The 26419-nt window shown below is 38.3% G+C and overlaps 1 pseudogene across 1 annotated transcript; it reads left to right on the plus strand.

Annotated features, from left to right (window-relative positions):
- Positions 1-24267: 24267 nt before the first annotated feature.
- On the plus strand, positions 24268-25955 carry LOC143634740 (protein ANTAGONIST OF LIKE HETEROCHROMATIN PROTEIN 1-like; annotated as a pseudogene). Its single transcript, XR_013153921.1, has 2 exons — positions 24268-24473; positions 24728-25955. The product of XR_013153921.1 is annotated as a protein ANTAGONIST OF LIKE HETEROCHROMATIN PROTEIN 1-like (transcript).
- Positions 25956-26419: the final 464 nt, after the last annotated feature.

A 26419-nucleotide genomic window follows, 5' to 3' on the forward strand; every position in this document is an offset into this window, starting at 1 on the left:
GGGTGGAGGCAATCATATAAGACCTTTAAACATTCCGAATGAAAGGCCTGTAAGTCCGACTTGCGTGGCCTGTAAGTCCAACGTTCAACCTCACATATGTTTGCTAAATTTGAAAAGGAATAACTAAATTTTAAAACGTTATGTCATTAAAAGTTTTTGTCCAAATCCAGGGGGTCAAAGTCAAGTCGGGGTGATCTGGAGAAAGCCAAATAAGCCTTGAGAATAGATATGGAGCATCGGAAAGCAATATGTGTTATCCATTTAATTTAATTCATATTAAATAAACCTTAATCATATCACCAAAGAGATGAAATTCATGCTAGGTCTAGACCTGCTGTTAAACTGTCTATGTTGTCATAATAATGCTGAGCATGAAGTATTGAGAAAGCTACTTAGCCAATATGATCCCATACTTGAGATCTTTTCAGCAAAAGAAAGAAACTGTTTTGAAAATAAACATGACTGAAATTTGATCTCTTAATGCACAATTTGCTCTTAAACAATGATTTTTATTGATAAATATAACTGATATTGTGTTTAAGTCAGAATGTGTTGCATTTTACCTTCAAAAAGGTTGAATATGTATTTTCGGGTAAGGTTTGATATTTTATAATCTTTCCGAGCATACTTAGATGTTTTTGTCTAAGTTTATAAAATTCGAGCATGCTTTGAAGTATTTAACATTTTTCGAGTAGATTTCACTCTTTTACTTGAAATTTAACTTTCCGAGCAAGCTTGATATTTGTTTATGTTTGAATATGATGTTTACTAGCAAGCTTTTATATAGTTAGGACTTTCGAGCATACTTTAGTGATTTGTTTAAAAGTACATCAGTTTCCAGCAAACTAGTTGATATGATTGATTGCACTGTTCACAAGCAAGCTTTGTTAATTTCTAAACTTTCTAGTAAACTTAACTGTTTTATAGGTTGTTTAAGTTATTAGTCTAGCAAGCTTTGTGATTAGATGTGATATTCTAGCAAGCTTTAGTGATTTTGAACTTTATAGCACACTTAGGTGTTTGTTCTACTGTTTAAACTCATTTCTAGCAAGCTATGTGTTACTTGTGATTATGATTCTTTGAAATTACAAGTGTTTTCGGGCAAATCGAGTTTCCCGGGCACACTTTGAAATTTTCAAATGTTCCCTTAATATACTTGGTAATTTCAAGACTTGACTTTCCGAGTACACTTTGTGTTTAGAATCCCTATCTAGCACACTTTGTAGTCTTGAAGTTTTTCGACCATACTTTACATAAAAGTATACTTGATTGAATATTTGTGAACTACTTTACATTTACGAGTAGACTTTGTGATAGGTTGAGCTATTCGAGTAAGGTTTGAAATTAGAAGTATATCTGAGAGATTTATTTGGTTATCTTAATTGATTCCTAGCAAGGTTTCCTACTTGATATTTTTACTTGATTATCTGCTTTGTGATTCAGTTCTCGAGCAATCTTGTATTTCGAGTAAGCTTTCTTCACTTTACTTAGATCTATTTTTAAATTGTTGAAACGAGCAAGCTTTGAGAAAGTGGAAGGTTCCTAGAAAGCCTTGTTAATACTAAAATGAACTTTTTTCAAGCAAGGTTTGGTAAATGACCTTTATCGAGCAAGGTTTTATATGTGAATATTTTAAATGGATAATAGTACTGGTTAACAACTATTAACTCAATACACGACAAAATACATTTAAAACCTACTTTCAAAAATGTATATAAGAGGGAGTTAGGGAAGATTTTTCCCACTTTCTCTCTCACCTTCCACTCTCTTGCACAAAGGTCTCAGAAACTAACCGACTTATCGCAAAAATCTCAATTCCCTAACCCTAATTTACCAGCCCACTTATTCTGAATCGGTAAGCTTCAATTAAATGATTTCCGATGACGATTAAGTAATAATGGGCTTTGATTATGCATATTTACTAACTCTCTATTATGTGTGTAGGTTATTAATTTGTCGAAGATCAGGTTCTTAATAAAATTTCTTCTTATCTTCTTCAAATTTTAACTTGAAATTACTTAAAGCTGTGAACTTTAGGACTAATTTCTGCTTTGAATATGTTTGTTTGTGTGTTCAGATATGGCTAATCAAGAAAATCCAAGATATTCATTTGAGCACAAGCACAACATGTGTGCCTTGTTGCAGATTACTCCTGATAATGAGAATGTGGCTCTAATGATAAGGTGTCTTATAAGATCAAATATCCGTGTTGCCTTGACAGAGTGTCCAGTCATTTATAGAAATCATTCACTAGATTTCTGGTGCTCAGCTAGATTGTATGATGATGTGAACGGTAGGTGATTGGATGCTACCATGGCAGGGCAAGAAATAGGGTGACTGAACAAGTGATTAGAAGATGTCTCCAGTTGCATGATGCCGACCACAATCCAATCAACTTCAACACTGCTCATCTGCTGAGAATATTTATGCACACAATGGGTTATCAAGGGACAGTGCACGAAGCTTAATTTCAAAAAGGCATGTTCCCTAACTTATACAGATTTTTGATTCATCATTTGATCCAGGGCTTTGCCCCGAGAAAAGGATCTTGGACTCTTAGGAGTTATGACTTAGCAAATGCCACAGTTGCTATAGTCTATGATCTACTATTCAATTTTTTCTAAAATGATCTTTGAGGGCATGGTGGACATATTGAAGAAGAATGAAAATAAAAGATTTCTAGCCTATCCTCGATTTCTTCAAATCATATTTAACCGGGAGTTGGAAGATTTGCCTACGATTGGTACAACACGTGTGTTACAAGATCCAAATACATATAAAAGTATTGCAACTCTAGGTAGCAAAAACAGATTCAATCCTAATGTCGAACTTGACATTTTGCCATGGTTTGTGGACCATGATGCTGAAATTATGCCGGTGCCTGAGTTAAGTTCAGAGGAAGAGGAGGATGATGAGATGGAGGATGATGAATGTGATGAAAGCAATGATGATGGAGATGCAGGTGATGGGAATGAATGAGGAGCTGGAGGAACTTTGATAGATGATGTACAAAATCAGGGGGAGAACCAACCAATCCCAACACCACCAACCACACGTACAGCCACACCGCCTCACTCTCCACTACAAACCCTAACCTAATCCCCACGTCACACACCACCTACACTAACCCAATCACCACCTGAAACCTTAAACCTAAGCCCATCTCAAAACATAAGACAAACCTCACCTGAAACTCAGCCTACCCATGAACCATATATTCCAGAACCTCTTCCCACAAACTTACAAACCTTCCCATTCACACCAATCACATCTCCAACACATTCCCAAGCCTTAGACCAACCCATTCCACCTACATTCACAATAAACCAATTACCTTCCACATCTGAAAACATTTTTGATTAACCTAACCCTCCCACTGACCCAATCCTTCCACAAACTAATCCTTTACCTGAACCTTCTCCTATTTCACCACCTGAAACCCTTCCCTCTAATAACTTCTTGCTACAAAGAAATTTTGAGTTGATTTGTCGAAACATTGACTTGAGAAGAGAAAATCTTGAGTTAAGAGAGGAGAATGATGACTTAAAAGCACAGTTAGCCCAAACACTTTCAAGAATTCAAACCCTGGAGCAGAAGGTTGAGAAGACCTCAGCTTCCCCAAAACAGGGGGAGAATATTCCAATTAATGTGGCAGCTGGTGTTGATGATCAGGAGATGGTGGATGTGGTAAGTGAAGCTGTAGCTGATGATGGATTGAAAAATATATTGAGTGCCTATGGTGATAGTGATTATGAGCAAGATAGTGGAGGAAGATTGATTTTTGATGTTGATTATGAAGGTGATAGATCTGAGGATGTTGAAAAGAACTATGATGTGAACAATGAAGTTTTGAATACTTTTGAAAGAGATGATAATGATGATTCATTAAGAAAGGAGGGAGACATGGAGGATGATGTGGAGAATTTGAATAATGATCAAGTAGCTACAACAGATATTGCTACTGATGTTATAACAGACGTACCAACTGATGTTGTGACAGATGTTATGACTGCCACTGATGTGCAGACTGATGTTGTGATGGAGGAAGAAGTTGCTACTGAGGAACTAGTACTCACAGATCAAGAAACAAATAAAGTAAGTTCCAAGAGAGTAGAGTAGGATGATGAATCGAATGACTTGGAGAAAGATATTGATGACTTTCCCTCAGAAACAGAAAGTGACAAGAAAAGAAGATTGGAAAATAGGAAAGCTATTGCTGATGAGGAAAATGAGCATATTAAGGAAAATGTTGATGAGGAGGAAGAAGATAAAAATGTTGTTGCTGCCAGAAGGCTGGAACAAGTACTAAAAGAAACAAGGGAGAGGGAATACATTGGAGAAGAGCTGGCAGAGCAGGACATTCTCATTGTATAAGCCAATATTGAAAAAGTTATTAATGAAGAAGGGGTTGAGGATCAGGAGGTGATTGAGACTCTGATTAATATGAAAAGGGCTTAAGAGATTGACAATTCCTTAGCTATGGTTGTGAGTATATTCAATCAACCACAACAACAACCAGAAAAGGAAACTGAGAAAGTTGAACAACCTGAAAAATCTTCAAAGAAGGGAGAGACTGGAGAAACAATTGATGAAATGAAAGAAAAGTTCTCCAAGTTGCATGAAGAGTTTGCAGATAAAGTCAATAGATTTGCAGAGATTTATATGAGAAAGAGGAAGGCCAGTGAACATGTTGAGAGAGAAAAGTCTGATAAGAAGGGTAAATGGGATGAAAAGAATAAATACTTTGTAGAAACTCCTGAAGAGCAAAAAAGCTCTTTAAGGCCTGTTCCAATTCAAATGATAAGGCCAAAAGATGTTGCTGAAAGTGTTCCAAACCCTGATGAAGAAAAGATTGATGCTTTGAATGAATCAACTAAGAAGGAAGATACATCTGAAGATGAAAGTGATGATAATGATCAGGGTGATACAACTGAAAAGGTTAATGTTTTGTCTCCTTAAGTGGAAATGACTGATGAGCAAAAGACAAACATTAAACAAAGTTTAAATGAAGCTCAAAAGAAAAATTCATTAATAGTGAAGCTGACCACATTTGGTCAAAAGTTTGAAGATCTAGCTCTACTCTCTGATGAGGAGTTGCAGAGGATGATAGAAAAAGAACATGATGAGTTGAAAAGAATAATGCAAAAGAAGAATCGTGACTCTTTGAGATTTAGATATTACTTGAGAAGTTGTGGACTGAATGAAAAAGACATAACCAAAATGACCTTCAAAGTTCTTGAAGAAACTTATCATGAAAATAGAGAAAGAAGGGAAAGAGAAGAAAGAGAAGATTGGAAGGAAAAATTGAAGAATTAAAGAAAAGATATGCCGGCAAATGTGGTTATCTGATTGAAAGAGGTATGGCACCTGAGATGGTGAACAGCTTGTCTAAAGCTGCTGTTGAATCTAACTATAACAGACTACAAAAGAAAGATAAATCAAAGAGAGATCAACCTGAACCCACTGTTAAACAATCAAGGGAAGATCAACCTGAACCCTCTTTCAAGAAAAGAAGGATTATAACTTTAAGAGAGAAACAAAAAGCTGAAAAAGAACTAAAAATGGCTGAAACTCAAGTACTCCTATCCAAGTGGAAATTAAGACAGAACAGAATGAACCCACAGATCCATGGGAAAATGAGGAAATGATTCATATTTTGAAGGATGTGATGGTGAAGCAGAAAGGAATGAATGAAAATGCCTTTGATATGTTGGGTAAAGCTCAACTGAAAGAAGTATTCTATATGCAGAAGGATGAACGAGAGAAAGTGTTGTTAGAAGGTGATAAACCAAGAAGTTTTGTAGGAGGAAGATTTGTACCAGCCGACAGTTGAATAATGAAAGAGTTTTGGAAATGATTGGAAGATTATACAGAGATGCAGGTGAAAACCTTGCTGACCTTGTTAAATTATCTGCTGAGTTGATTGAAGGGATGTACAGAAAGACATTTAAAGTCAAAGGGCCTACTAAACCTATGAAGTCAATTCCAACAATGCCCTCTGCTTCAAGGAGATACCCCTCAACAACCAGGGTGAGTCAAGTAGAGTTGGAACTCGAAGGGTGGAAAGGCCTCAAACTGATATTGATCTACCTAGGACACTCTACTATGATTGTATCAAATATACTAAAGGTGATCATGCAGAGCAGACTGTTGAGGGAAATCATCTTCAAAGATGATTTTGCTGAGTACAAAAGGAAACAGCTAGAGATCTTGGCCAATCTTGACCTATATAATTATCATAATAGAAACAAGATGGTCGAGAGACAACAAAATGAACTGTCCAAATACCTGAGAGATGAAGCTAAAAAGGGATTTCCCTTATTGGACCAGAGAAAGAAGTGGGAGCTGACAAAGCATGAAAAGGAAAGAAGAGCCAGTCGCATAAGAAGTATCATAAATGCTGAGTTTAACTTCCTTCCAAAGGTTGGAAACAAAAACCCACTATCCAACTTAAACACCTTCATAAGTATGAGAAGGAGAATGACTCGTCCAAACTATGAAGTTCAGAAGAATGGACGAATTACTGAGATAGAATACAAAGAAAAAGAAGGCCACTACATTCTCCGTAACTCAGATGGACTCATACTAAGATTCATCAAGAATGGTGAAGATCTGACATTCATAAGCAATGAAGATTTGAGGGACATTTTGGAGATGACAATTCCTGAAAACCACCCTCATTATCAAATATTGTCAATCTTCAAAATTTCAATCCGAGCAAGGTTCACTATGTCTAGCAAGGTTGTTCTTCATAGCCAAGCAAGGTTTGCTTTTGAGTAAGCTCTTGGTTCACCAAGCTTTTGAAGCCATGTATTTGGAAGATCTAGCAAGGTATTAATTAATAAAACAGTGGTCTGAGCATGCTTGATGAAAGTTGATAAAGAATTATCCTAAGAACTTCGTCGGGCAAGGTTCAACTCCGAGCAAGCTATAGTGTTACCAGCACACTTTTCTATGCTAATAAGTTATTCACTAGCAAATAGTTGAAAGGATCTCTGAAGAACAAGTTTGCTCGTCAGATCATATCGGGTAAAGTCTACTATGGTCAAGAAGATTGAAGTCTGCTAGGTGAGTATTTTTTTAGGAAAACACTCTAAGTAAAGTCTACCCGAAGAACTGTTCACTAGCACACCTCAAGGTTACCAGGTCTACTCGTAAAAGGCAAAAGGCACAATGCCTACTCGGAGAAGACAACTGATACAAAGTCTACCTGGAAGACCTATTTTTACACTTAGTATAATTATGAATATGTAATTTGATTATGTACCTATCATTAGGGTTTATAGAAGACAGGACAGCTGTCAGGTGGTGGCAGGCCTATAAATAGAATAATTTATGGCACGCCTACTATGGATTTTAGCCTTTACACTTTTCAGACCTAATCAAATATTCCTGATTGAGTGTGATGGCTGTCCTAGGATTGTACAGTTAAACTTTCCAATCAAGAAACCCTAATTGATTTTGCATTTGTATGAACCTTTATATAAATGGAAATCTTTTGAGTGATTGTTTGTGTTTGTTACATTTAAGATCCTTAAGCAACAATTTTGTTTGTTTCTAATTCCACCGTTTACAAACAGATAATCTTACTAAAAATAGCAACGTCACCAACCTTCTTATCGACACATTTATTGTGTGGGTTGTGACATGTATTGTGAGTTTGAGTGATTATTCGGGACCGACATGATATTATTGATTTTTTCTCATAACCTCGTGCTTCGATTAATTGAATTGGTTTTGACTGATAGTTGCATGTTCATGTCTTTACTTTGTGTTTAGAGTTTGTTTGAGGTAGGTACAACCGTAGGGTTTTATTGAGATTGTTAATTGGTTTGATTCAGCGGGTAATCACCTTCTTAGAGACCGAGAGGTGATAGGAAGTAAATTCGTCTCATAGCTTTTACTCGTTATAATTAGGATTGCGCGAAAGCAGGTTCGGTTCTTGTCGGGTTTGGGTTCGTGAGCAATTAGTTGGCCTAGTTTGTGTTAAGCCAAATTGTTCCTCTATACTTGGTTGCGTAGTATACGTTTCCATTAGGGTCGTGTGTTGGTGAGTCCGAGAGGAGAGTCGACATTAGAACACCTTAGCATTCGTTTCTCGGTTTGTTTTAAAAATCAAGAAAGTGTAAGTTAGGGTTTGTTAGAGAGACCAAGAGGTAATCTAGCTTTCTTGAGCGAACCTTAGTTGTGTCATCTTTAGATACCGGTGTCATGAGATCATTCAATCCATTAGCTTGTTAGACCGTCAATTTGATTCTTACCTAGGTAGACGTTTCTCCATATTCGTTAAGAGCTTCGTTAGTGTCGTTAAGTTTTCTTATTATCATTAGTTCCGTTAAGTTACACCGTTAGTTAAGTTAAATTAGTTAAGTTTAGTTAGTTTATATAATTAAGATAAATAAATATATTATTTAGGTAGGACTTAGATTAGGGTTAATTATCTGAGCCTTTCTCACGTATCTTCGAGTTTGATATCCGGGCTTTCCTCATCTTTGCTATACGCGACCGGTACACTTGCTGTTTGTGTGAACTAGGATAGATTGTTTGGTTTTTAAAGCTTAGCTGCGATTCGTGTTTATTATTTATATATATTTTTGCACATCACTCTCTATGTCATAATAATGCTGAAAATGAATCATTGTGAAAGCATCTTAATCAATATGATTCCTTGTTCGGATCTTTTCATAAAAGTTTGTTTGCTTATCGAAACTGAAATTTGATCCCAAAAGTTGCTAAATTACGAGAAGACTGAGTGATTAAATTTTTGTATCCTTATTTCTACTTTTAATTAATTTTATTATTATTCCTTATTAGTTTTATTTTTACCTCATGTATACTCTCGTCGAAACGAATGCTATAAGAGATCGGTTTTAAAACATGGGCCATGCCCATGTTTGAGTTTGTGAAAATTTGTTCTCGGCCCAAGTCAGACTGGCCCATTAAAAAGGTTTTATGATGTAAGTAATTAGGTGCTAATGGTCAAGCCCATGCATAATCATGTTTTAGGCCCATCAGGGTTTTCGGCCCGGACATGTTGTTTAGAAGTTTAAAAGACATCATTGTGCATTATTGGTAGCATTATTTTAAATTTGAAACTCTCAAATCTTCTTAAAAACCGAAATCTAAGCCTTTGATTCATACACACTTGCATTCTTCAGATTTATACTGGATCGTCAAATCGTTGGTTATTAAAGGTAAATGAAATCTTGAGGAGAAGGTTCTCGGGTCACTATTGAACCCTCTCTTCGGAATGAATGTTTTGGGTTAGTTAACTGATTGAACTGAGAAATTTGAAAAGGATGAAGGATTATGATGATTGAATGTTGTGTGTTTGGTGTATTATGATTTTTCTTGAAGTTGTTAGTTTCACCATTAATGGTGTTTTTGGTGGTTTAGGGAAGATGACACGAATTTTAATATGGAACCCAAGGTTTTTTTTAAGAATTTCAAGGCCGAGATCTTTAGAGATCTCGGGATCTAGGGTTCTCGGGGATGGTTGACCGAAAAACATTGGTTAAACCGAGAACCCTTAAGATCAACTGTAATATCAAGGGTTCTCAGTCAAACTTTGACCGAGAACCAATATTGATTAACCGAGAACTCATGCTCTAAGTTGTACAAGATTCCTTATGAACATTATTGGACATAATATTCCAACTTTGACCGAAAACTCATTTAATTGACAGAGAACTCAGCTTCCAAACCGAAAACTGCCTTTAATCACTTAAAGTTGACATTACTTTACAAATAAGGACTCACATTATCTAAATTTGTATTATTGGTCCATGTTCTTTACCCAAGATGTCAATTATCCATATATTCTAAATAATGAGTGATTATCCAGTTAAGTACATATCGTACTAACTTGACTCATTTGTTGTAGTCATGACTGATCAGGCACCTTTGAAATTTGTTGATACTCACAACATTGTTGGATGTTTATATGATCCACTTCCTGTGCACAAGGATTTCAAGTCAATGATCGTTGGGCTTAACACGTGTAGGATTTCTCATGCTTTATGAGAAACTCCTGTCATTTGCAAGAAGACGGTGACAGAGTTTTGGAATCATGCTTCCATTAACCAGAGAGGTGCTGGGGGAGCTATGGTGATTAAATTGAAGATCCAGAAGAAGCCTATTATCATCTCAGAGGCTATTATTCATGAGGTTTTGTTGTTTGGAGATCAACCCGACTACCAAACAGAATACTCTACTGATGTTGTTGCTGAAATAGCTCTGAGAATAGGATATGAAGGATCCTACCCTCCAACCATCAAGAAGCTATTCCATCCATACTGGAGGTTCTTGATTCACACATTCTTCACGTGTGTCTCAGGACGAAAGGGGGGTTCTGATGAGATCAGCCACATTTAGATGTCGGCTATGGTTTCATTGATCATAGACTGGAACTACAATTATTCATAGTTAGTGTTCGATGAAATGATAAGCAACCTCAAAGGAAAGATGTTTCTGATGTACCCGAGGTTTTTACAGATGATATTTGACTCACACTATCCTGACCTCGTAAAATCTGTAGAGACGCTCGATCTGAAGGCTATGGGTCCCAACACGTTTGGGTTGATGAAGCAGTCACAAAAGGGGGCTAAAGTGGTATACAAGGACTTCACAAATTGGTCAAATTTGGAAGATTTGCTGAAACTGAGGCTATCACTGCTAGTGCTAGTGTCTCAATTGCTGATGAACATGTGACACCGGCTCTGAGGTTCACAGCTGCTTATGAGACGATTTATGATGATGATGATGAGCCGGATAATTCTCCATCACAAGTCATAACACATGGAGACTGAGCACGTGGAAGAACAACTAGTACCTACTCCTGATCAATTGAATGAGTTTGAGGCATTTAAAGATAAGCTCCAGTCGACTGCATTGAAGCTTCCTCGATCAGTCACTGCGACACAAGATGATGATATTGTAGAAGAATCAGCCACTAATCTAATTTCAAGGAAAAGGTGAAAGAAATATCCGAGACTGGGTGTGCTGGTTACTGACACTACACCAGCTAGCTAACCAAAAGATTCTGAGCCTGAAACAATTGAAGCTCAAGTTGATCAATGTCCATCTAGTGATGATTAACGAACTCAAGAACAGATATTTGAAGATATTACTCACGAGTTCAAGTTTGAAGCCCACATTCAGTAGACAGATGAACTATTGGGATCGTCTGACCCGATTGGTTAACAAAGTTCAAGCGCCTCTGACAAGATTGCACACATTCTGGTAATGCAAGACAAGTTTTTGCAAGATAAAGGAAAGGGGATTTCTCTTGAGGCTGAACCTGTTAATGTACAGGCCTTACAACGATGAGTCTTTGAACTTGAACAAGACTCGGTTGTGAAGGATGTACGCAAGAGCTTGAAGCAAGTACTTCTGATAAAGATTTAAAATCAATGAACTTCAAGCAAATATCGGGGGCCTTACTGCTATGTACTTAGATCTCCAACAAAAGCTTATTCAGAAATTTGAAGATGAATTTAAAAGTGGTGAGGACATTGCTGAAAAGAAAACTGCGATAGTCCAAGTGGTGGTTCCGGCGTGCGAACAACGTCTAATATTGATGCTTCTGAAACACTGGAACATTATCTTGCCACTCCTCCAAAGACAGCCGAACAAAGTTAGAGAATACAAAAGAAGATTCTTATTATGAAGAACTCGAACCAGAATGTGGAGTCTTCCGATCACCTTGATAAATTCATCGTTGAATTCAAAAGGGGATTTTCTGACAAGTTTGGTGATCGATCAGGCGTTGTGTCATGGGGATTTGATATTGACAAAGCTATGTGGTGGGTGAAAGGAGGTATGGAAATACTGAATACTACAAGAAGATGAAAGATGTTGGGTCATGGACAAGGGTTGACCTAAGTGACTTGATCAATGCTCTTTTTCACAACCCCAACAATGACAAGAAGGCCACTGACTTCTGGAATTTTCTAAGGAATCAAGTCGACATAGGATTCCTAAATATGACTACATCCGAATCATTTTTGAATAAAGCCAAAGGAGTCCAAGATCCAAAGACTGGGAAAACTATGGTTAATGTGATATGGCCGACAACTAAAAAGGCAACACACATTACGCTCCCTACTAGAATTCCCGATGGTGCCTTTGATTAGATGACATTATGGACATACGATGGTGAGACAGCAACGGTCGTCATTCATCTAAGAAAGGGGCAGTTAAGATTTGTTGATCCACGTGACTTGCTGAAATTCGGAAAAAATGATATTAAAACTCTCAGCAATTTTTAAATTACGGCCGAACAGCTGTACGAGCCAGCCGTTAAGGAATACACAAGAATGGTTGGATCGATTATACATATAAATTTATGGGCTGGAGCATACAAAGAAGCGGATGCAAATATCCTTGAGCACGATTGATGCTAAAGATACAAACCAAGGGGGAGATTGTTGGGCTATTATTAATATGGTTTGTATTTTGTTATTGGGCTTACATTGTAAACCGAGATCATATAGATCCCGGTGGGCTTTTGGTTAGTGTTGGGCTTGGGTTTATTCTTTATATAAAACATGTAACTAGGTTTACTTGGGGTTAGACGTGATAGAGTGGGAGACGAGAGAAGTACTGTTTTGTAACCCATGTGCTTAAGCACTAGACGTAATATACGTTTGTTATGAATCAACTTCTTTGTGTTCGTATTGTGTTTTATCTTTGTTTTTTTGAATCCACTCGTGTTAGATTTCGCCTAATAACAAGTTTAGGTGATATTACATTAAAATATCCATTAACAGGACTTAGATTGAGTCTTTTCGTCAATTTTTATTTTTATTTTTTTGTATTTAAAAAACAAATTGAACAAGAATGATGACAGAAATATTTTAGTTTTTTAATTTTTTTCGTTTTTTATTTATATTTTGAGTTATCATTTTTTTATTATTATTTTTGAATTTATTTTTAAGGGATTTTTGCATGATCACAAATCCTTGTCACACTTCTCATTTTTGTCTCTATTTTTTTAATATGACCAATAGATTATATTAGTAACCATTAACGATAGTGTTAGGCCATGAATTTTATACTGAGGATCCTCACAGAACATTCTCCAGCTGGAGCATGGATCCAGGATCCTACTTCAGTGTAGCTGTTAATGGGCGAACTCATGTGAAGATGAACGTGCAAATATTAACAACGACTATGAGACTCATTCTTCCGCTTATCTCGCTACTGGGTGGCTATTGGCACGTGGTCAAAGGTCGTGGAGCGGCTAGGTGGGAGACTTCTGGATAGATAGGAAATATTGTTATTATTGTTATCTTATTTAAACGAGCTATGATCGAGTAGCAAAACACATGTAATATCACACACACTAGAGCAGAAACAAGCATTCTCTCTACACTAGCATACTTTGTAATCCTGATCATAAACTCCACCGCATTTGTAACCCGACTTTTACCATTAATAAACTTTACGGTGAGAGTTTTCACTGTCCGGGGGTTTTTTGTGCTGGAGATCACGATGATCATATACTCATCGACCAAAGGTTACCTAGTTGATCATTGACTAAAGTAATCTGACCAAATATTATTCTATTAATCCTTGACCGGAGTTATTTTACCAAAGATTACCTTGATAAGTTTTGACCAAAGTAAGACTATCTTGGTTAAGGGCTTTTTCTCTCGTGATCAAACCTTTGTGTTCATCAATATTTCAATTATGCACTTGTCATTATCGAGTTAGCACCTTACCTCACATAACAGATTTGGATACTTGATCCTTAGATGATTTTTGTCCAAAACAATTTTGCGCCCACCGTGGGGCAATTGGTGCAATAATCTATATTATTCTTATCATTCTCGACTTTTTCATATCCATATCACTATCAATGGCCTCTCAATCAACCTCTGCTTCATCAACCATGCGGCTACGGTTCCTCTCTCATCAAGGACTTTGCCACCCATGCCTCCGCCAATCACGGGAACACAACGGCCTGCTGCTGCTGGGAGCAAGACGCAACTACCAGTCTTCTAGAGCTCAAAGACCGTTGTTGCTGCCCCGGTGGTTAATACTAACAGTGATGTTTCATCTATGTTTTCGCAGGTTAAAGCATACATGGAGCAACAGAACAAGACTAATCAGAGGATCCTCCGTGAGATAGAGGATCTCAAGAAGAACAAGAGGCCAGGAGAGGATCTCACCCCCCTGATGCCAAGGATGCTGGATTTCACCAGTCCAGAATCCATGGCTCAGTTCTCTCAAGGATCATCTATCCTTCAACAGGGGTCCATGGGTCAACAGACTCAAGGATCCTCGCTATTTCAGTCAGGATCATCTATCCTTCAACAGGGGTCCATGAGTCAGCAGAATCAAGAATCCTCATATTATCGGCAAGGATCAGACATCCTTCCACAAGGATCCTATGGTACCCGACCTCAAGGATCCTTCATCCCGAATCAAGGATCCTTCTTTCCGAGTCAAGGATTCTCAGGCGTCCAACATCAACGATCCTCCGAAGTCCATGAAGGAGACATAATCCCCATGCAGACTATATCCTCTGGAGGACCAACTCTTATCGCAGACTCTTCCTATCGCATCTACTCATCCGAGATGCCAACCTTCACTCATCAAAGAGGTAACTTGTACGATCCTTTATCCTTAGATGCTAACCGTTGTTCTATGCAGGATGCAGGTATCAACCAAGCCATGGCCAAGGAGCTATAGAAGCTCAAGGATATGATATCCAGTGTTCCCGGGGTCATAAGACCAATTCCCGAGATACCTGAGGGAAGCCACAGAGTATCTAGATTCGCTCCGCCTATCTGTGATGCTGAAATCCCGAAGCGTTTCCAGACTCCGAATATGAAAACTTACGACAGGACCACTGATCCTAAAGAACATGTAGCACAGTATAGGAAAAGGATGGAGATCAATCCTATTCCGGAAAGACTTAAAGAAGCTTGCCTATGCAAGGGCTTTGGATCCACACTAACGGGAGCCGCTCTAAAATGGCTGCTAAGTCTTCCTCCCTTTTCAATTACTTCTTTCTCTCACTTAGTTAACTTGTTTAACACTCAATTTTCCTGTAGTCGGAAATTTGAGAGGTTAACCAGTGATTTATATCGTGTTGTCCAACCTAGTGATGAATCCCTTATAGAATTCGTCACCATATTCGGCAAGGAATCTCTAGAAATCCCAAATATTGATATGACTACTGCTGTTGAAGCGTTCAAGATGGGAATTCAGAAGAGCTCCCCTTTTATGATGATTTAGTGATGACTCCATGCAGGAAATTAGACGAAGTCAGAAACAGGGCCTTAAGATACATCCGATTGGAAGAAGACAAAAGGATCCAGATCGTCTTGGAGGACAAACAAAACAAGAAACTCCCGAGAAGAATAAAGGATCCTGGAATAGGAACAACAATTCAAAGCCGTATGCCAAGCCCAATAATCACAACGTGCGGGCAGTTGAAGAAGGAGATGACGATGAAGACTATCCTTGCATCTCCGATTATTGTTTCTCTGTGGATACTCATGGCTTGATCTGTGCCATGAAGGATCTGGGAGAAAAAGCAAGGTGGCCCCGAAAAAATGAGAAGGTTGTCGGCTTCAAGGACAAGTCTAAGTGGTGCACTTTCCACGAAGATTTTTGGCCACGCAACAGACGAATGCATCGGCTTAAGGAGAAAAATTGGTTACCTACTGAGCAAGGGTCACTTTAAAGAACTCTTGGGAAGGAAGAAATCCAAGATCCAAGATCCTGAAGACCTTCCAGAAAAAGCAACACCGCCACCGCCAGATGCTCATGTGATCAACTTTGTCTCCAGAGACTGCGAATTATTTCAAGATTCTTGTCCCATAAGAGAAGATCCCGTGGTAGAATTCGAACTGGACGACGAGAGTAGACCGCTCATCCCCACTACTCGAGTGACTGATCAGAGAATCTTCTTCAATTCAAGGATCCAGGATCCTCACCAAGACAAGCTAGATGCGCAGACGGTCAATTTCATCTCAGGAGGTTCGGACATATGTGGAACTTCCTTCTCTACAGCAAAAAGACTCGCTAAAGAGATAAAGATGGATAAAGGAGATCAACCAATCGTGTCAACCACCCTAACAACAGACAAGAGAATCTTCTTCGATGAGGAAGACAAATGAACATTCAGGATCCTTATCATGACGGTTTGATTATTACTTTATTTATCTCTAACCATTATGTACGCAGGATCCTAGTAGACGGCGGCAGCTCGGTCAACATTATCCAACATGATGTCCTTAAGAAAATGAACATCCCGGATTCAGAAATCATTCCTAGAACTTCGGTGCTAGTTGGTTTCAGTGGCGAAACCAAGAAGACACTGGGGGACATCAACCTCCCAATTTATATCGAAGGGTTATATTCATACCAAAAATTTTGTGTTATAGATAACCTTTCCTGTTGCAATGTTATTTTAGGTAGGCCGTGGCTCCATGGAATGAAGGCTGTAGCCTCAACTTATCATCAGTACATCAAGCTGCCTACTCCTTGGGGAGTTGTAAAGATAGTAGGTGACCAAGCGGAGGCCAAGAACTATTATTCATCATCAATGAAGCCAACAGCCAAGCCAACCATAGCATAGCAACTACATCAACATCCTAGGGACGTGCTGGAAGCTCGGGAAAAAGACCTTAAAGAAGTATCATTGGACCCCGAGGATCCTGAAGTAAAGGTGTTCCTAGGATCCAGTATACCAAGTAAGATTGAGGAGGATATAATATCCTTCTTAGGGCGAAGAAGATCTACTTTTGCCTTCAAGCACTCGGACATGACAGGTATTTCAAAAGAGGTAATCATTCATAAACTCGGCCTTGATTTATCTGTTAAACCCGTCCATCAGAAGCGAAGGAAATTCGCTCCTGAGAGGAACAAGATCATACAAGAAGAAGTCGAAAAACTTCTTAAGGTCGGTATGATCAGAGAGGTTAAGTATCCTCGATGGTTAGCTAATGTGGTTGTAGTTTCAAAAAAGAATGGAAAGTGGAGGGTATGCGTTGATTTTACAGATTTAAACAAAGCATGTCCCAAGGATCCTTTCCCGTTACCACATATAGACTCCATGGTGGATGCAACGGCAGGACATGAAATGCTTACCTTTATGGATGCTTCCTCTGGATTTCAACAAATTCATATGGAACCATCTGATCAAGAGGATACAACATTCATGACTCCTACCAGCATATACTGTTATACTGCTATGCCATTTGGACTAAGAAATGCAGGGGCAACATACCAAAGATTAATCAACATGATGTTCAAGGATCAGTTGGGTAAGACTATGGAGGTCTACATAGATGATATGGTGGTAAAATCAAAGAAAGCTGAGGATCACCGTAGAGACCTCGAGGAAGCATTCAACATCCTCGACCAATATAACATGAAATTGAATCAGTCAAAATGCCACTTTGGTGTTAAGGCTGGAAAATTTCAGGGATATATGGTGACGAAGAGAGGAATTGAAGCAAGCCCCGAGCAGATTGAAGCCATCCTCAATTTGAAATCTCCTACAAACACAAAGGATGTCCAAAGGCTCACAGGAAGAATAGCTGCCCTCAATAGGTTCATCTCAAGATCCTCCGAGAAGTGCAAGGACTTCTACGACATTCTTAGGAAGAATAAAAAGTTTGAATGGATGGAAAGGCATGAGGCTGCGCTTACAGCCTTGAAGGATTACTTATCCTCAGCTCCAGCCCTAATGAAGCCTGTGGATGGAGAATCCTTATACCTGTATTTAGCCGTCTCAGGAAACGCAGTAAGTGCCGTCTTGGTGAAGGATCATGAATGTGAACAGCATCCTGTTTACTATGTAAGTAAAAGTCTTCTAGATGCGGAAGCCAGGTATTCTCATTTAGAAAAGTTAATTCTTGCACTCATTATGGCATCCACTAAATTAAGACATTATTTTGAAACTCATCCTATATTTTTGAGAACTAATTATCCTGTGAAGAATGTTCTTAGAAAACCAGAGTTATCAGGTAGAATGGCCAAATGGGCAGTGAAGTTAAGTGCATATGATATCCAATATGAGCCAAGAGCAGCAATCGAGTCTCAAGCACTAGCGGACTTTGTGGCTGATTTCACTAGCGATCTACAAAAAGAAGCTGACTTGGAAGTCCAACAATTGGAAAAGACCAAGGATCCTTGGATACTCTTCACCGATGGTGCTTCCAACGTAAGAGGAACATGATTAGGGATCCTACTGAAATCGCCACAGGGGGACATATTACCCCAGTCTATAGCCTGTGAGTTTCAAGCAACAAACAATGAAGCTGAATATGAGGCTTTGATCGCAGGTTTGCAACTAGCTAAGTGCATGAGGATCAGGTATCTTCAAGTATATATAGATTCATTATTGATTACTAACCACTTTAATGGCTCATATGCTGTTAAAGGAGAAAAACTAATCAGATACCTAGATGTTGTGAAGGAATTAGCAAAATCCTTCGAATTATTTAGCGTGTACAGGTACCAAGAGAAGAAAATGCCGGGGCAGACGCTTTGGCAAATCTAGCCTCATCTTTGAAAATTCCAGAAGATACGAAGACCCCAATTATTCACGTACTCTCGCCAGCAATATGAGAGCAAGAAGTTGGGGAAATAACAAGTGATAAACAGATTGTACTTTGGGATCCATTATCCTCGGACAATAAAGGATCCTGGATCCTCCCGATCAAAAAGTACATCCAAACAGGAGAAATTCCAAAAACAGAGAATCCCAGATCCTTCAAACTCAAGGTATCACAGTACATTTTATTAGATGATATACTATATAGAAAATCTCTAGCAGGTCCATACTTGAGGTGCATCGAGGATCCTGAGATCAAAGAAGTACTCAAGGATTTTCATGAAGGAGACTGCGGCAATCACACAGGTGGAAGAGCATTATTTTCTAGAATATTTAGAACTGGATACTTCTGGCCAACAATGAAGAAGGATGCAGTGGAGTATTCAAGGAAATGTGATGCTATCCAAGAGCATGGAATGCTATCCACCTAAAGAAGTACTTTTTCTAATCAGGATCCAGTATCCTGAGAGGATATATTATCCTTAAAGGATCAAGGATCCTAAAATCGGTAATATCTATCTGATTACTTATTTATTTTATATTCTTGTTATTCTAAGGATAATATATTCTTAACATTTATCTTTTCCAAGTTTTTAAGTAACAATGCAGATTTCAATAAGAGGTTCAATGTCTAAGAGGTTGGCCACCTCTCCTCTACATATAAGGTACTTTACTATTTCCCTTGGCCTTGCCCACGATTGGGTATGACCCCCGATGGTCATATCCCCTAAGGTTTAAAGGTTTTCACCTTTCTCACTATCGCCAGTTGCGCACGCTATCCGACGTATAGTTCGGGGCAGCGGGACCAGTACACGCTTAGTGGCTGACAATTTCGTTGTCTCCGGCTATATGGAGGATCCTACGAATAATGGTAGACGTACCATTTCCTAAGGTTTAAGGGGTTTTCACCTCTTCTCAAGGGACATGTCACCAGTTAACATCCGTATCTTTGGGCCAGTCCCCAGTTTGGGCTTGTCCCCAATATTTGGGCTTGTCCCCAGTTTAACACCAGTTGCACGGGCTTGTCCCCAGATTACACGGGCTTTTCCCCAGTTGCACGGGCTTGTCCCCAGCTTAATGGGTTTGATCCCAGTTAACCTTATGAATTATTTGCAACAAACTTACTAAGTTCTTTGTGAAGATCAAAAATCTAAAGATCCCGGATCCTAAAGCTGTTCCTTCAAGGATCTTCTGGTAACTTAGGTCTATCTAGACCTTCTGGTATGATCTCTATTAATTAATTTATGTATCATATTTGTTGCAATAATTTTGAATATTTCAGTTTAGAAGGTTATTCTCTTAAAGTTGTTTTACTACTAAAGATATTTTACCCTATTTTAAGGATACTATATCCTAAAAACTTTTACCCTATTTTAAAGATACTCTATCCTAAAAACTTTTATCAACTTTTAAGGATATTCTATCCTAAGCAATCTTAATAAGGATTTTTTATCCTAAAAATCTTTTACTTAAGATTATTTTGCAAAACTATCAACAATATTAAGATTATATCTAATAAAATTTTTGAAAATAAATAACAAGTAAAAAGTCAAAAGATTTATATATTAATTAAAATAAGTCCCGAGGACTTATCCAAAATTCTTAACCAGGACTTCACCATCTTTTCCACCATACGAAAAGATGGACCATCCATCCGGGTTAAGTGAAAGTTACTAATAGTTCATAAAGTGCAGGGAAATTCAAAAAAAAACAGGGGCAACAAAGGCTTCATCCCCACAAACAGAGGATCCCTCCACCTTTGTCACCCCCGCAAATTGTCTTAAGGATCATGGATCCTTTATCCTAGAAACTATTGTTTATTACAGACCATAGTACTTGTTCATAAAAACACAATAAAAACAAAGTAAAACGGGCTTAGGCCTTGTCTTTCGTATCCTTCATCGCTCGTTCATACGTTTGTTTCCGCCTCCACCGGTGCCTCGTTCCCACCTACAGCTTCATCCAGACCCTTCACACCACTTGTTCCTACTTCGCCCGCTTCAACCATCATAGCTTCGGTCTCATCCTCGCCTCCACCCAAGTCGATCAAGGCTTGCTTCCTTTCTTTGATTTCCCATGAAGACTTATCAAAAGATGGATCATTGGCTTCGGTAAACATTTTGATTCTGGCCTCGAGGACCGACTTGGCTGCCCATACTTTCGCTTCTTCGGCAACCTGGTTGATTTCGTCCTGCATCTGGACGGCCAAGGCAGCAACATGTGCCTCTATCTCTCTTTTCTCTTTGGTCATCTTCGAGAGGGCCTTATCCTTAACAGCAGCCGTTGATCTCAGTGCAGCGAGGGTATTTTCATGCTCCGCGACAGTCTTCTCATAGTGGTGTCAGGCAGAATTGATAGCCTATGAATGAAAGCGGAATAAGCTTGGGAAGATGCTTGGAATAATAGAAATTAACAAAGATAAAGGATCCTTACAGTAGAAAGCATGTCCAGAATCTTATTTTCAGCGTCAAAGGGATTCCCCGTATCTGAACTCCTCTTTCTCTTGGATCCAGACTTTGTTCGAGTTGTGATCAGGCGAGGCTCGGATGTAGGGGTTGATTTCGGGGTCTTTTTCTTAGTAAGCATGCAATCGATATCCTTGAGGGAAAACTTGGAAGAAGATTTTCCTTATTTCGGAGCACCTATAAACAGCAATTGACATATAAGTTTTCAATTATTAATACATTTTATACTAAGAGTTATTATTCTTACTTGACATGACTGATTCTTTGTTTGATCTTTGAAAAGCTTCAACAAACTTTGCTTGAAAGGTCCTAATTGCAGGATCCAGTGACAGAAACCTCTTCACTCTATCTTCAACTCCCGGAAGATCAGCCAACAATTTGAAATTTTCAACTGCACAAGTGATAAAAGTTATTAGCAGAAGAATAGAATATCCTATCTTGGTAACCTAAGGATCCTGGATCCTACCCTTTGGTATTTACTTTTTGGGAAGATTAGTTCCACCCGGAATAGAATCTCGTCTAACGAAGAAAAATTGGTTTTTCCAAAGGGTACTGTTAAGGGTGACTTTGGAAATGGGATTTTCTTGGTGAGGTTTCGATTTAAAGATAAAGCGTTGGGAACCGTGGGTAACAAGATTGTATAGATATGCTAATTCTGTTAAGCCGAACTCGACTCCTTCCTCTACGTTTATCCTTTCTATGTTATGAAGAACTCTCCACAACATTGGCGTGGCCTGGATATAAAAAATTCCCGCTAAATTGAAGAACCTTTGAGTGAAATTGAGGAAAGGATACTTATAACCGATAAGAAACGGTTGGGCCGGAAAGCAAACCCAATTTTTTGAAATGCTGTCACTACGAGCTGCAGAATCGAAGGGTCGAAAAACTGTATCGGCTGGGAAATATGATCGGATTTCATCGACCGAATCTGTGAATTTACAGATTTCGGAAGAGGGTGATTGAAGGAGATTTTGTGAGTAAAGGTCATCAGGATGGAAGAAAGAAGAGGAAGAAGATGTAGAAGCAGTTGACATATCGAAGGAAGATTAACAAAAAGAAAAAAGGATACCTGAGAGACGCTTAAAAACTGTGATTATGAGAATATTATAATTACCACATATATAGGCAGCGTGTAATTATGGTTTGTAGATATTGAACCGCCTGGTACACGTCTAATCACCTTCAGTTTTGCAGGATTTTGAATTTCAAAATGACAGCTGTATTCCACTGTCCCCCGTCATTTTGGGGGCAATTGTTAGGTCATGAATTTTATACTGAGGATCCTTTATCCTTAACTGTCTTATGTATAGGTAATCCTTGTAATATGTATCAGGATATAAAGGATCGACGATCCTCGGTATTACTTGTTTACTAATGATTGCGTTTAGTATGGTGATGTGTTAGACAGGTGTGACAACTTTAAGACGTACTTGCATCAATTATCCTCACAGAACATTCTCCAGCTTGAGCATGGATCCAGGATCCTACTTCAATGTAGCTGTTAATGGGCGAACTCATGTGAACATGAACGTGCAAATATTAAAAACGGCTATGAGACTCATTCTTCCGCTTATCTCGCTACTGGGTGGCTATTGGCACGTGGTCAAAGGTCATGGAGCGGCTAGGTGGGAGACTTCCGGATAGATAGGAAATATTGTTATTATTGTTATCTTATTTAAACGAGCTATGATCGAGTAGAAAAACACATGTAATATCACACACACTATAGCAGAAACAAGCATTCTCTCTACACTAGCATACTTTGTAATCTTGATCATAAACTCCACCGCATTTGTAACCCGACTTTTACCATTAAAAAACTTGACGGTGATAGTTTTCACCGTCCGGGGGTTTTTTGTGCCGGAGATCACGATAATCATATACTCATCGACCAAAGGTTACCTTGTTGATCATTGACTAAAGTAATCCGACCAAAGATTATTCTATTAATCCTTGACCGGAGTTATTTTACCAAAGATTACCTTGATAAGTTTTGACTGAAGTAAGACTATCTTGGTTAAGGGCTTTTTCCCTCGTGATCAAAACTTTGGACATGTAAAGAGAAGACTGACGACGAATCCTGTTAGATCCGTAGACAACATTACTATAGAGGGGAGGAGGGGTAGAGGATGACCGAAATTGACTTGGGATGAGAGGATTAGGCATGATTTGATAGACCTAAACCTCTCCGAGGACATGGTTGAGGATAGGAATTCGTGGAGAAGTAGAATTAAAGTTAAGGATTTTTAGAGAGAATTGAATACCTTAGGGCTTAGACTTAACTTATTTAGGTCACATACCATAATGGTATTTCCCTTACATATATTATTATTATTATAATTATTATTAGCTTTTATATAGCTGTTAAACTGTGATCTTATTATTAATATTATTATTAATATTATTATAATTAGTAGTAGTTTTTATATAGCTGTTAAACTTTGATTTCCTTTATTTTGCTTCATACACATATACACATGTACTTAGAGCCGAGGGTCTCTCTGGAAGCCACCTCTTTATTCCTTTGGATAGAGGTACGGTGTGCCTACATCCCACCCTCCCCAGACCCTACTTATAGCTTTGCTGTCGGTGGAATTTTACTGGATATGATTGATTGATTGATTGATATCAAAACTTTGTGTTCATCAATATTACAATTACGCACTTTTCATTATCGAGTTAGCACCTTACCTCACATAACAGATTTGGATACTTGATCCTTAGCTGATTTTTGTACAAAACAGATAGCACAGTTTCTTTTGAAAATAAACACAAACCGAGCTATATTTGGATAACGGGTAAGCGAGTAACAAGCTGCGCCGCTATTCCCTTTTGAATCGCAAAGCCTATTCTACTAAATATCAATCCTTGGTTCCTCAGGCTTTGCGAGTCACTGTGGACCACCTTCTGCACCCGCTCCAAAAAGCGAACCGCCTCGGGAGCTAGGGAGCCAAATGTGTCGAAGGCAAATGGAATGAACACGTGTTAATTCTCCAAACAAGCTGTCTCATGTTTAGCAACATTTCTAGATTTCGCCCTTAAAACCGTCTGTCCCGGAACAAAGTCACTATCTCTATTTGTGTTTTAACTTTATCCTTATGTAATTAACTTAAATATTTTATATAAGCAAATGGAGTCGGGTCGGGTATCAATAAATAAATCTTGTTGGCTTCAAACACAAATAAATCAATCGGTGTTATTACAAATCCACTGCAATTTGCCGAAATCTGGATGAGTGTAACAATTTACTCCTAAATGGCTCCGAAGAAATCAAAGCAGCACGAATTACTCACTCCTAAAAAGATGAAGCTGAAAAAGGATTCCAAGAAGAAGAAATTGAAGAAGAAAAAGATCTCAAACGCCGCAGCACCGCCGGCTACCGATTCTGATTGGTGGATTTCCTTCTCTGAGAAAAAACCCACCTCTTCCTGGTATCATTTTTATTACTATTATTGTTTCTTTCTATCTTTTTTATTTTGATTAATATAGAGAGCTGAATATTCTATTTTTCTACATTATTTCTCTCTACAGATTTAGGGTTTATCTTAAAATTGTAAAGGCTATGCCAGTTGTTTTTTTAATAATTTCTCATGTAAAATGGGTTAATTCTTTGCATATTTCGTGTCAATTATAAATCTGAAATCAAAAAACTCGTTTTTAATGTAAGAAAATAAAACGTTTGCAGGTTCGACGGTGCCTGAAGACGAAGAACAAGGATTCAAATACTTTTTCCGTGTATCAAAGAAAACATTCGAGTACATATGTTCGTTAGTAAGAGAAGACCTAATTTCCCAACCCCCTGCGGGTCTCATCAACATTGAAGGAAGACTTCTTAGCGTAGAAAAACAAGTTGCAATCGCATTAAGACGGTTAGCATCCGGAGACTCACAGGTGTCGGTCGGTGCATCCTTCAGTGTCTGTCAATCCACCGTTTCACAAGTCACGTGGCGGTTCGTAGAAGCCATGGAAGAACGAGGCCGGCACCACCTCAAATGGCCCGATGATAATAGTTTACAAAGCGTTAAAAACGAGTTTGAGAAAACGTTTAATTTACCTAATTGTTGCGGCGCGATTGATGCCACTCATATAATTATGACTTTACCAGCAGTTCAAACATCGGATGATTGGTGTGATAAGGTTAAGAATTACAGTATGCTAGTACCAGGTATTGTTGATGACAAATCAAGGTTTCTTGATATTGTAACGGGCTGGCTGGGTGGTATGACGATTCCAAAACTATTGAAGTTCTCGGGATTTTATAAACTTTGTGAGTCGGGGGAGCGATTAAACGGAAACCCAGTAATATTATCTAACGAAATGGAGATCAGAGAGTTTATCGTAGGCGGGGCTAATTATCCGCTTCTTCCATGGTTAATAACGCCTTATAATGAGAGTGATGAGGTGTCGGGTTTGAATGCAGTTCATGAGGCTGCGAGATCTGTTGCTGTGAGGGCGTTTTCACAACTAAAAGGAAGTTGGAGGATTCTTAATAAGGTTATGTGGCGGCCCGATAAGAAGAAGCTTCCTAGTATTATTGTGGTATGTTGTTTGCTTCATAATATTATTATAGATTGTGGGGATTGTATTGAACCGGATGTTTCTTTGTCGGGTCATCATGATTCGGGGTATGTTGAACAATCGTGTAAACAGGCTGATCCTGTTGGGAGAAAGATGAGAGAGAATCTAGCTGCACATTTGGAAAATATCAAGTGAGAATGATCGTAACTTGTTCTTGAAACAAGGATATTGTAATTTGATCTTAATTGCCTTTGTAAGTGGTACAAGTTTTTAGTGTACTTTTATGATGTTTATTTCTTTAGAAGCTATCAAAATGTACGGGTCGGGTTAGGTAGGTTGAGTAACATGTCAAAATAGGTTTAACTATTATTGTTATTGTTAGTGTTATTGTTATTTTGTTATTTTGTTTTTTGGTTTACTTTCCTTTTTACGTCAGCTTGTTTTAACTTGAACTCATTCCGACCTGTTACCTTGCCTGACCCGACTGTCTGCTATGTTGAATAAGATGTGTGTTTAACGATAGTTTCCATGTAATGCTATTAGATTTTGTGCTCCGTGTTTTCGTGTTCTCTATTTTCGACCATCTCAAAGTTAACTGTTCATTTTGGGTATACTTTTTGTTTATTTACGAACATCGGAAGTAATTACTCGTCAGATATTGGGCATACCCGAAGATATTGGGTGTACATGTTAAGGAAGGCCATATTCGAGTTAAATCTGTTTTCCTATCATTATAGTTTTTATATAATTTTATGTTTCTAACAACTTAACACAATACTGATGCACAGGCGGGAACATATTTAAATGACTTAGGAATCACAACGAACCGAATTGAATGATTTGATCAACAAGCTTAAAA

This window comes from Bidens hawaiensis, unplaced genomic scaffold (genome assembly GCF_021521415.1).
Source record: "Bidens hawaiensis isolate Kalapana, Puna unplaced genomic scaffold, B.hawaiensis_p1.1 tig00007232_1, whole genome shotgun sequence".
In the NCBI taxonomy this organism is placed as follows: Eukaryota; Viridiplantae; Streptophyta; class Magnoliopsida; order Asterales; family Asteraceae; genus Bidens; species Bidens hawaiensis.